The sequence below is a fragment of the Passer montanus genome, unplaced genomic scaffold (assembly GCF_014805655.1).
Source record: "Passer montanus isolate IOZ18808 unplaced genomic scaffold, ASM1480565v1 scaffold8, whole genome shotgun sequence".
NCBI classification, from domain to species: domain Eukaryota; kingdom Metazoa; phylum Chordata; class Aves; order Passeriformes; family Passeridae; genus Passer; species Passer montanus.
In genome coordinates, this window is record NW_024373256.1 from 11,297,588 (window position 1) to 11,305,368 (window position 7,781).

The 7,781-nt window shown below is 43.9% G+C and overlaps 1 protein-coding gene across 1 annotated transcript in view; it reads right to left on the bottom strand.

The window, feature by feature from the left end:
• The window catches only part of ABAT (4-aminobutyrate aminotransferase), a 43,474-nt gene extending 37,767 nt beyond the window's left edge, over positions 1–5,707 (bottom strand). Inside the window, exon 1 of the mRNA XM_039731944.1 lies at positions 5,684–5,707. The gene's annotated coding sequence lies outside the window, so the exon portion shown is untranslated. The remainder of the gene's footprint in view (positions 1–5,683) is intronic.
• Between the last annotated feature and the right edge of the window lie 2,074 nt (positions 5,708–7,781).

Consider the following 7,781-nt stretch of genomic DNA (forward strand, 5'->3'; position numbering starts at 1 on the left):
CTCTGTAGGCTCCGCTATGGGATGCAACCCTTGGGCAGGATGCTTCCTCAGCACAGGGCTCTGCACCCTGTCTGCAAGGGGGGAGATGAGGGAGCAGCCAGAGCGAGCCCCAGACCTGTGCTGCTGGTTCAGCATGGGCAGAGCTGGGCACAAGGAAGGGCCCGAGGCAGGCAGAGGCAAGGACAGATACCAGCAGCAAGGGACAAAGATGGAAGATGCAATGCTTGCAGGAGGCTGATAAGGTCTCTGGAAATTGCATGACTCCAGTTTGTGCTGCTCCTGCAGCACCACCTTCCCTGTCCCCCTTCTCTCAGAGCAGCCACAGCAGCAGCATTGGCTCAGCTGGGGTGGGTGGTGTGACAGTCACTGTGCTAACACAGGGCAGTGAGGGACAGTCAGTGATGGTCACTGTGCTAACACAGGGCAGTGAGGGACAGCCAGTGATGTGATGGTCACTGTGCTAACACAGGAGCAGCACAGTGTCACACCAGCATCCACACAACCCATTAATGGGGGAGTTCGAGTTTTAAAGTAACCATGTTGTTTTCCAGAGCTTTTCTACACGAAATGGACAATTGATCAGCATCCAGACAAACTGCCAATCCAAATGCCACTAACACCAATGAGGAAGAGAATCCAACATGTTTAATTCTGTTCTGGTTCCCTTCTCCTCTGCTGGAGACTGTAGCCTGGGATCTCAAGTGAGCACTGTGAGCAACTGCCAAGAAAGAAGCCCTGACTGCAGTTATTTGTAAGACAGATCCCATAACAAGCAGTTGATTTGATCCAAAGTTAGAACTGAACCTCACCCCTCACCTTCATAATTTAAAATCTGTTATTAACTACATACTCAGACTGTAAACAGCACATTTAAACTGGCCTGTACTGGTTACCAGTCATTAGAACAAACTGGTGGCTCTAAACTGAACCTGTCAGCCAGACAATCTACCACAGAAAGTGCCACAGTCCTATTCAGACAGATGGTTAATGCAGGTACACATCACAAAGCAGAGGGGCAAGGACTGAGAAAAGCTACAGGGGCTTAGACTCACCATGTATAAAACACTAAATTCAAGAGCAATTCATTGTGTCAGTGATTTATTACTACACTTATTCAGTGCAGTAATATTCAGGATTACAGCTTCTGAGGAAGACTGAGGTCCTTGTGCCTCTGCTGAGTGTTGCCCTGGATGATGTGAGGCTAAACTTATTAACCAAAATGATGCTGGATGAAAAGTTCTTGGTGCTGCAAAGTGCTAACAAGTTAAATGGCAACACCATCTAGAGACTCCAGTCAGCACTGTGCCCCTTCATGCTGAGTCATGTTGTGTCCAACTGCTTGGAAACCCATCCTGAAGAGAGACAACAGCTCTATTGTAGACTTTTATTTGTAGTGGATTTCTTTTGCTTTAACCCTTGCATCAAATGGCTTAACACCAAACTGCCACTTCCTGAGTAAAGCCTGAATTCTTGTTGTTCTGTATGGCTGCTTTCATCCCCCCATACCCACAATTACCCTGCCTGGCAGGTTGGATGCACAAAGAGAATGACAATGACTATTTAAGTCCTGTTGCAGGGCAAAAAACTTGGTTTGATGCAACTATAACTATTAAAAATCCATTTAAGATGTATTAAAAATGTGCAGTTCATGAAAGTGGGAGCTGTAACCAAAACTCCGTGGATTTGCATTTGATTTAATCAAGAGAACATTGGTGAAGAAATCTGTTTAAACAGTCTGTTATTGGAAGGGATGTGGCCAACCACCTGCACTAAGGTCATGTTCTGCTCTGATTTGCAGTTGTCAAAGGCAGATTCACTCAGTACACAATCCTTCACTGCTAGGAAGTAATGTCCGGCTTCAGCAGAAACAACTGTTGGTATATTTCCCTGTATCAATGCTACAAACATCCTTCTGAAATATACAATGATGATACAAGGCAAAACAGGGATCAGATTCTGGCCAGGCTGGTCCATAACACCAAGAAAAGCACATGGTTAGTATCAAAGATGTTCTGTTTTAATGGAAAATATTGGAATGTTTACTGTGTTACCAGTGTATTTCATGCAAATCATGGCAAATTCCTCCAGAAGCAGCTCTACAGCCCTCCTTAACCCCTGCCTCACACCCTAGAAAGCATCTGCTACACTTTGTTAAGAAAAACAAAGCATTTCAAACAACGCAGCTACAGTATTTGAAGAGAATTCAGTATTCAGAAATAGCAGCTCCGGGGTAGAGACAAGACGTCAAAATCCTAAATGTCAGACACATCTGCAAGAAATGGGAACAAAACACATCAGTATCACAAAGCAGAGAGCAAAGCATGCAGGACACTCAGCACCAAGTCTCGGTCCTCCTTCAAAAAACAAAGCTGCACGAGACTCAACATCAGAACCCCAGACCTGCATGAAGAGGGAAAGCAATGCCTCTCTTAAGGGCTTGTTGTGTTTGGAGAAGGAATAGAGCACATGGTCCTCCTTCAAAAAACAGAGCTGCACAAGACTCAGGAGCAGGGTCTCAGGACCCCAGACCTGCATGAAGAGGGAAATCAATGCCTCTCTTAAGGGCTTGTTGTGTTTGGAGAAGGAATAGAGCACAAGCTGGAGTGTCAGATCAACTTTTAGGTACTGTGAGCAGTAATCACTAGGTTCACCTTAAAATATATTAAAAGGTATTTCAATACAGTTGGAAGGAAACAAAATAACACTATATAAATGGTGACCCCAAGTTAATTACAAAAATCTGAGCAAACCATTTGCAGACAGTAGGATAAGGGTCTTATTTGGCTGAAGAGGATTACCATGAAGGGCAAATCAAAATAAAAAGGACAACTGGGACTGCTTAGCTTTGTGGGAAAGCCAGCACAGTGCAGCTTTCCAGCCTGTGGCTCGCCAGAAGGCTGCTTCCTACCCTAGCACATCCAGTAACTTTACACTCTGTGCACAGAGGCAGTTTTGCTTTTGTGAAAGAAGTTAAAAGGCTCATGAACAGAGTGGAATTCAGCACAATCAATAGCACTAACTGCAGGGATTTCATTTGGTGGGCAGATGTTGAGGTTGGAAAAGCCAGAGGTTGCACGTGTGCAGGGCACACCTGAACTGCCCCTGCACTACTCACTAATCAGTGACTGCTGTAACTCACACTGACCCAGGCACTGGGGGATCACCCCCTCTGCTCTTCACATGTCAACTGCTTTAATTCCCATTAAACCTGAGAACTTCACATTCAGAAGGAAGGGGATATAGGAATTAAGCACAATTACTATGAAATTCTACTGTTCAGAAGTCCTCTTATTTCCTGTTTATTCAGGCAATAGGTAAAAAGGAACAGCAGTTGGGGAGTTTTCAAAACAGTTCAGGAAACACAGATATGTACACGGTGTTAAAAAGACTCTGTTACTGAATTCCCTAGTATGTTTAGAACATTATTTTTGGGCTCCAGATGGAGAAAGAAACAAGTGCCAATCTGATTCAGCAAGAAACGTGTTTCTCGAGTGGTCCCTTTTACTTCTCTGGGTCCATTCACAAAACTAGAGTTGGGAAAGAGCAAAGAACTTTGCAGAATAGAAGGCAAGGTAGAAAAACTGGGAACTGGAAGACTCTCTGGTGATCAAAACCTGGAAGTTACCCACTAGGGAAAAATCCACAAGGCTGCTGCATGAACTGTGCTTATTTACTCCTTATATATTGCCTGTTTAACCAAATGAATGAGTCTGCTGCATTATCACACAGGTACTAAATACCTGGATAGGAATTTGAGGAGATAAATTGGAGCTTACTAAGTGTGTTAATGGCTAAACTCACTGGTGAAGGCTCATCAAGGTACATCTCTACTGCACCCTCAGCTCTCATGGTAACACTGACACCCACAAGAAACTGGGCTCTGCTCTTCAGTCTGGCACATCCAAGGGGACATTTTATGCACCACATTCAGCTAGTTAAAAAGTGTTGACCAGTTTTGGGAAAACTTCCATAAAGATTTGGACAAATCTTTATAGGAGCTCTAATACAAGTTAAGCAAGTCCAGTTTACTTGGTGGGGTAAGAGAAGAGGGACCCAGATTCAAGAAACTGATGAAGGATGCCTTGTATTACTGTGATGTTTAGAGAGGCTGCATGAACAGTGGGAAAATCCAGCATAACAAATCCAGGATGAGTACAATCAGTATGGAATAATGAGCTAGTAGTTAGGTTGAACAGCATATTTAACAAAAACTTTTTATGGGAGATGTTTAAAAAGTAAGCAGCATTAGCACAATGGGACAGTGAGGCTACCTTCAGAGTGCTGCCCTCATTGGTACTTAACCCAAGAGGGCTCTGTCACAAAAGCTGAGGAAAAGAACAACAGCAAATTTCCCTTCTCCTTCATAAAATCAGGGTTTCACTAAATGGATGCAACTGCAGGATTCATCAGTAATCAGGTTCACAAAAGATACATCACGTGCTTTGTTAGTGTGAGTATCATCTTAAGCTGCCCCTTTTCCCTCTCTGCTGTTAACTAGTGACAATAAATAAATGATATTCAGAGGCTGGAGTTTCACAAGAGATGAGAGAAATGTGGCTGCAAGCCTGCTAATCGTGCTCCACCAGCCAGAGCAGAGGATCAGTTATGCAAGGCTGCATGTGGATTTTGACCAGATATAACAAACAGTTCCTTTCTCCTCTCTTTGCCATTTGGAACAACAAAAGAGAAGCTGTGAGCCATTTCCTACCATTTATCAGATCACTCTGGAAACTCATTTTCTCTACATATTTTCTGGGAAAAAAAGATGCTTTATGCAAGTGTTGTATCCCAAAATGATGCAACCAGCCTTGGGTTTGCAGGGTAGTAGCACCTTCTGAGCTTCTTTTCTGAAGAACCCCACTTTAAGCTGGCTTTCCTGCCACCTGCTCCCATCACTCAGGCTCCCATCCACACCAGAGAGATTCCTAATCTGAGGAAGAAAAATCACCAAACCCTTCTGGTGCCCAGTGGATTCACGAGTTCAGCTCAGAGCAAACCAGTGCAAGGAAACAACTAAGCAATGTGAGGAGCAAGACAAGAAGGCCACCCTGAGAAGCCACCACAGCTGACTCCCTGTTGAAACATCACCTACCCATGGAACCCATGGCCATAGTCAGTCCTACCCTTTTGATTGAACCAAATCCTACTACACCAAAATCTACAGAGAAGCAAAACAACAAACTCTAAACTCATACACAATCAGGTAATGGTCCAATTTTTATGAATAAATGAACAGCAGGAATCCTACAGCCTGCATCAGAAACAAGAGGTGTTTTCCAATCACGTTCTTGGCCAAAGGGAAAAAAATTACTGATGAGAAATTAGGCAAGCAGTCTCCTGTTACTGCTAAAAGGAAATGGCATTTGAATTTCACTATTACAAGAAGAAAATCACAAGGTTTTTCAGTGCTAGTTACTGCAATGCACAGATTGCTGCTGCAATCAGTAAAGTCCTTCCCAGTCAAAGGCCCTATAACATGAATCCAGCCCCTTGCACTGCTTGTCATTGTCTCCACTTGCCCCTACTCCCTCCCTTTGTGACACTAACCAGCTCCTTCCATGCTTTGCCTCAGCTGCTTTTCACAACAGCCAAGGCAGAAGCATCTCGTTCCAGCAGCCCCTTCCAACACCCAGTGCCCAAACCACAGAACAAACAAAGATCTGCTCCCCTGTAGATCCATTACCTGGTAAAACCACCCTGCAAACAAGAAATGTGGAGTTCATCCGAGCCCAGCTCATCCTCTGCTTTCCTACCTCCACCAGCACACTCTGATTGTGTAATCCTATTTCTCTCTCCAGGAAGCTGCATTGCAGCAATAGCTGTAGAGCAAAAAACAAGGCTTGCTTTATACTGGAGCTGAGAGGGGAGAACATGATAGGGAATGGCAGCTCAGTCCATACAGGTAAATCCCATCCCTCACACCCTCATAATGGTCCATACAGGTAAATCCCATCCCTCACACCCTCATAATGGTCCATACAGGTAAATCCCATCCCTCACACCCTCATAATGGTCCATACAGGTAAATCCCATCCCTCACACCCTCATAATGGTCCATACAGGTAAATCCCATCCCTCACACCCTCATAATGGTCCATACAGGTAAATCCCATCCCTCACACCCTCATAATGGTCCATACAGGTAAATCCCATCCCTCACACCCTCATAATGGTCCATACAGGTAAATCCCATCCCTCACACCCTCATAATGGTCCATACAGGTAAATCCCATCCCGCACACCTGCCATGGGGGCCCATCAGTGTCAGTGTGCTCAGCTTTGCCTGAAGTGATGCAGCTGATAAGGATGGAGAAGTCATGGCTTTTAGCCTGGCCACAGCACTCTGTGGCAGGATTACCCTCTGGCCTGTTGCCATAAAGCATCTCATGCCTGAAATCTTTCCAAGCAGTTTTTGTTTCTAACAGCTTTTTTACCTGTCATGTTCTCTAATTCCCACTGAGGCAATCATTTATATAATCAGATATATACAATGAGAGCTGTCAATAATGCTTCAGCACAAACTTAATACCTCCATCTTGCTCCCAGTGTCCTATTTTTTTTGTGAACATCACAACATCAATATGAAGCAAGAACCTTGCAAAAAATGGTGTGATTCATGACAGTTGTGGACAGAGATATAACAGAGAAGAACAAGATGGTTGATTCCCATTATTTGAGAAGGAACCTGACAGACAAACTGGGAGGAAACATAATACAAACAGAAAATATTACTGCTATTAGGTTACACCAAGTTTATTTAAAATACTTAATTTTCATTATATTTATGTTACTTATGCATGTTTCTGTAGTATTGCCAGACCAATTAAAAGATATGAGTTGATTTCAGTTGAGTTTGTTGTCAAGAGATGCTGCCAAGAACCTCCGCACTTCAATCCTTCACTAAAAGAGGAAGCCAAAATTAGCATGCTGTGGTGATGTTCAAAGTCTTTAATCAAAATTGAGCTTGATGAGTTACAAATACAATTGAGGGATATTCTTCTTTCCTTTCCCTGCAAACTAATTTTCTTTTCCTGTTTTCCTCAGTGGCACTTGAAGCCTGTATTCCTGCACTAACTAATTCAGAAAGGAAAAGGCCTGGAAGGGCAAGAGGTGGTATCTCTTGTGAAAAAAAAAAAATCTGTAGGGTTCTTCATTTGCTGAGAGGAAAGAGGAAGAGGAAGAGGAAGGGGTGATTTATATTGAGAGTACAGACAACAAAGCCACCATGAAATCAGCCAGCACTGGGTTAGAAATTTCTATGAGGAACTTGCTGCCCTGTGCTTTGCCCAGTGCAAGGTTTACTGATGGAGTCTGGATGCTTTAAAATTGAGCCAAACATCAAAAATAGGACACCACAAAAACATCATCACTAATTTATGTGTCTTCCCAACACCCACTGTTCTGTTCTGTGAGAAACCAGTGATGAAACCAAGGTTACAAGGGGAGGAAAAAAAAAAGCCCTGAATACAACCCAATACCCAAACAAACAACTAGAAAGAAAACCTTGTGCTGGCAAGCCACACTCTTGGGTAACATTTTTCCATGTTTCCTGTAAACATTCCACCCCCAGGTAGGCTGTGTGGTCCAGGCTGTCCATTGACACTCAAGGTGGACAGGCAGGGCAGCACCTCTCCCACTGCTTCCCTCAGTTCACCCCATCCCCTGCCAGCCTCCTCTCCACACCCAGCAGGACAGAGGATGTTCTGCCGTGCCTCCTGCAGAGCTGTAATGGTCCTCTAGGCAGAAGCATCTGTTTTTACAGCTGACAGGTAGGACTAAGA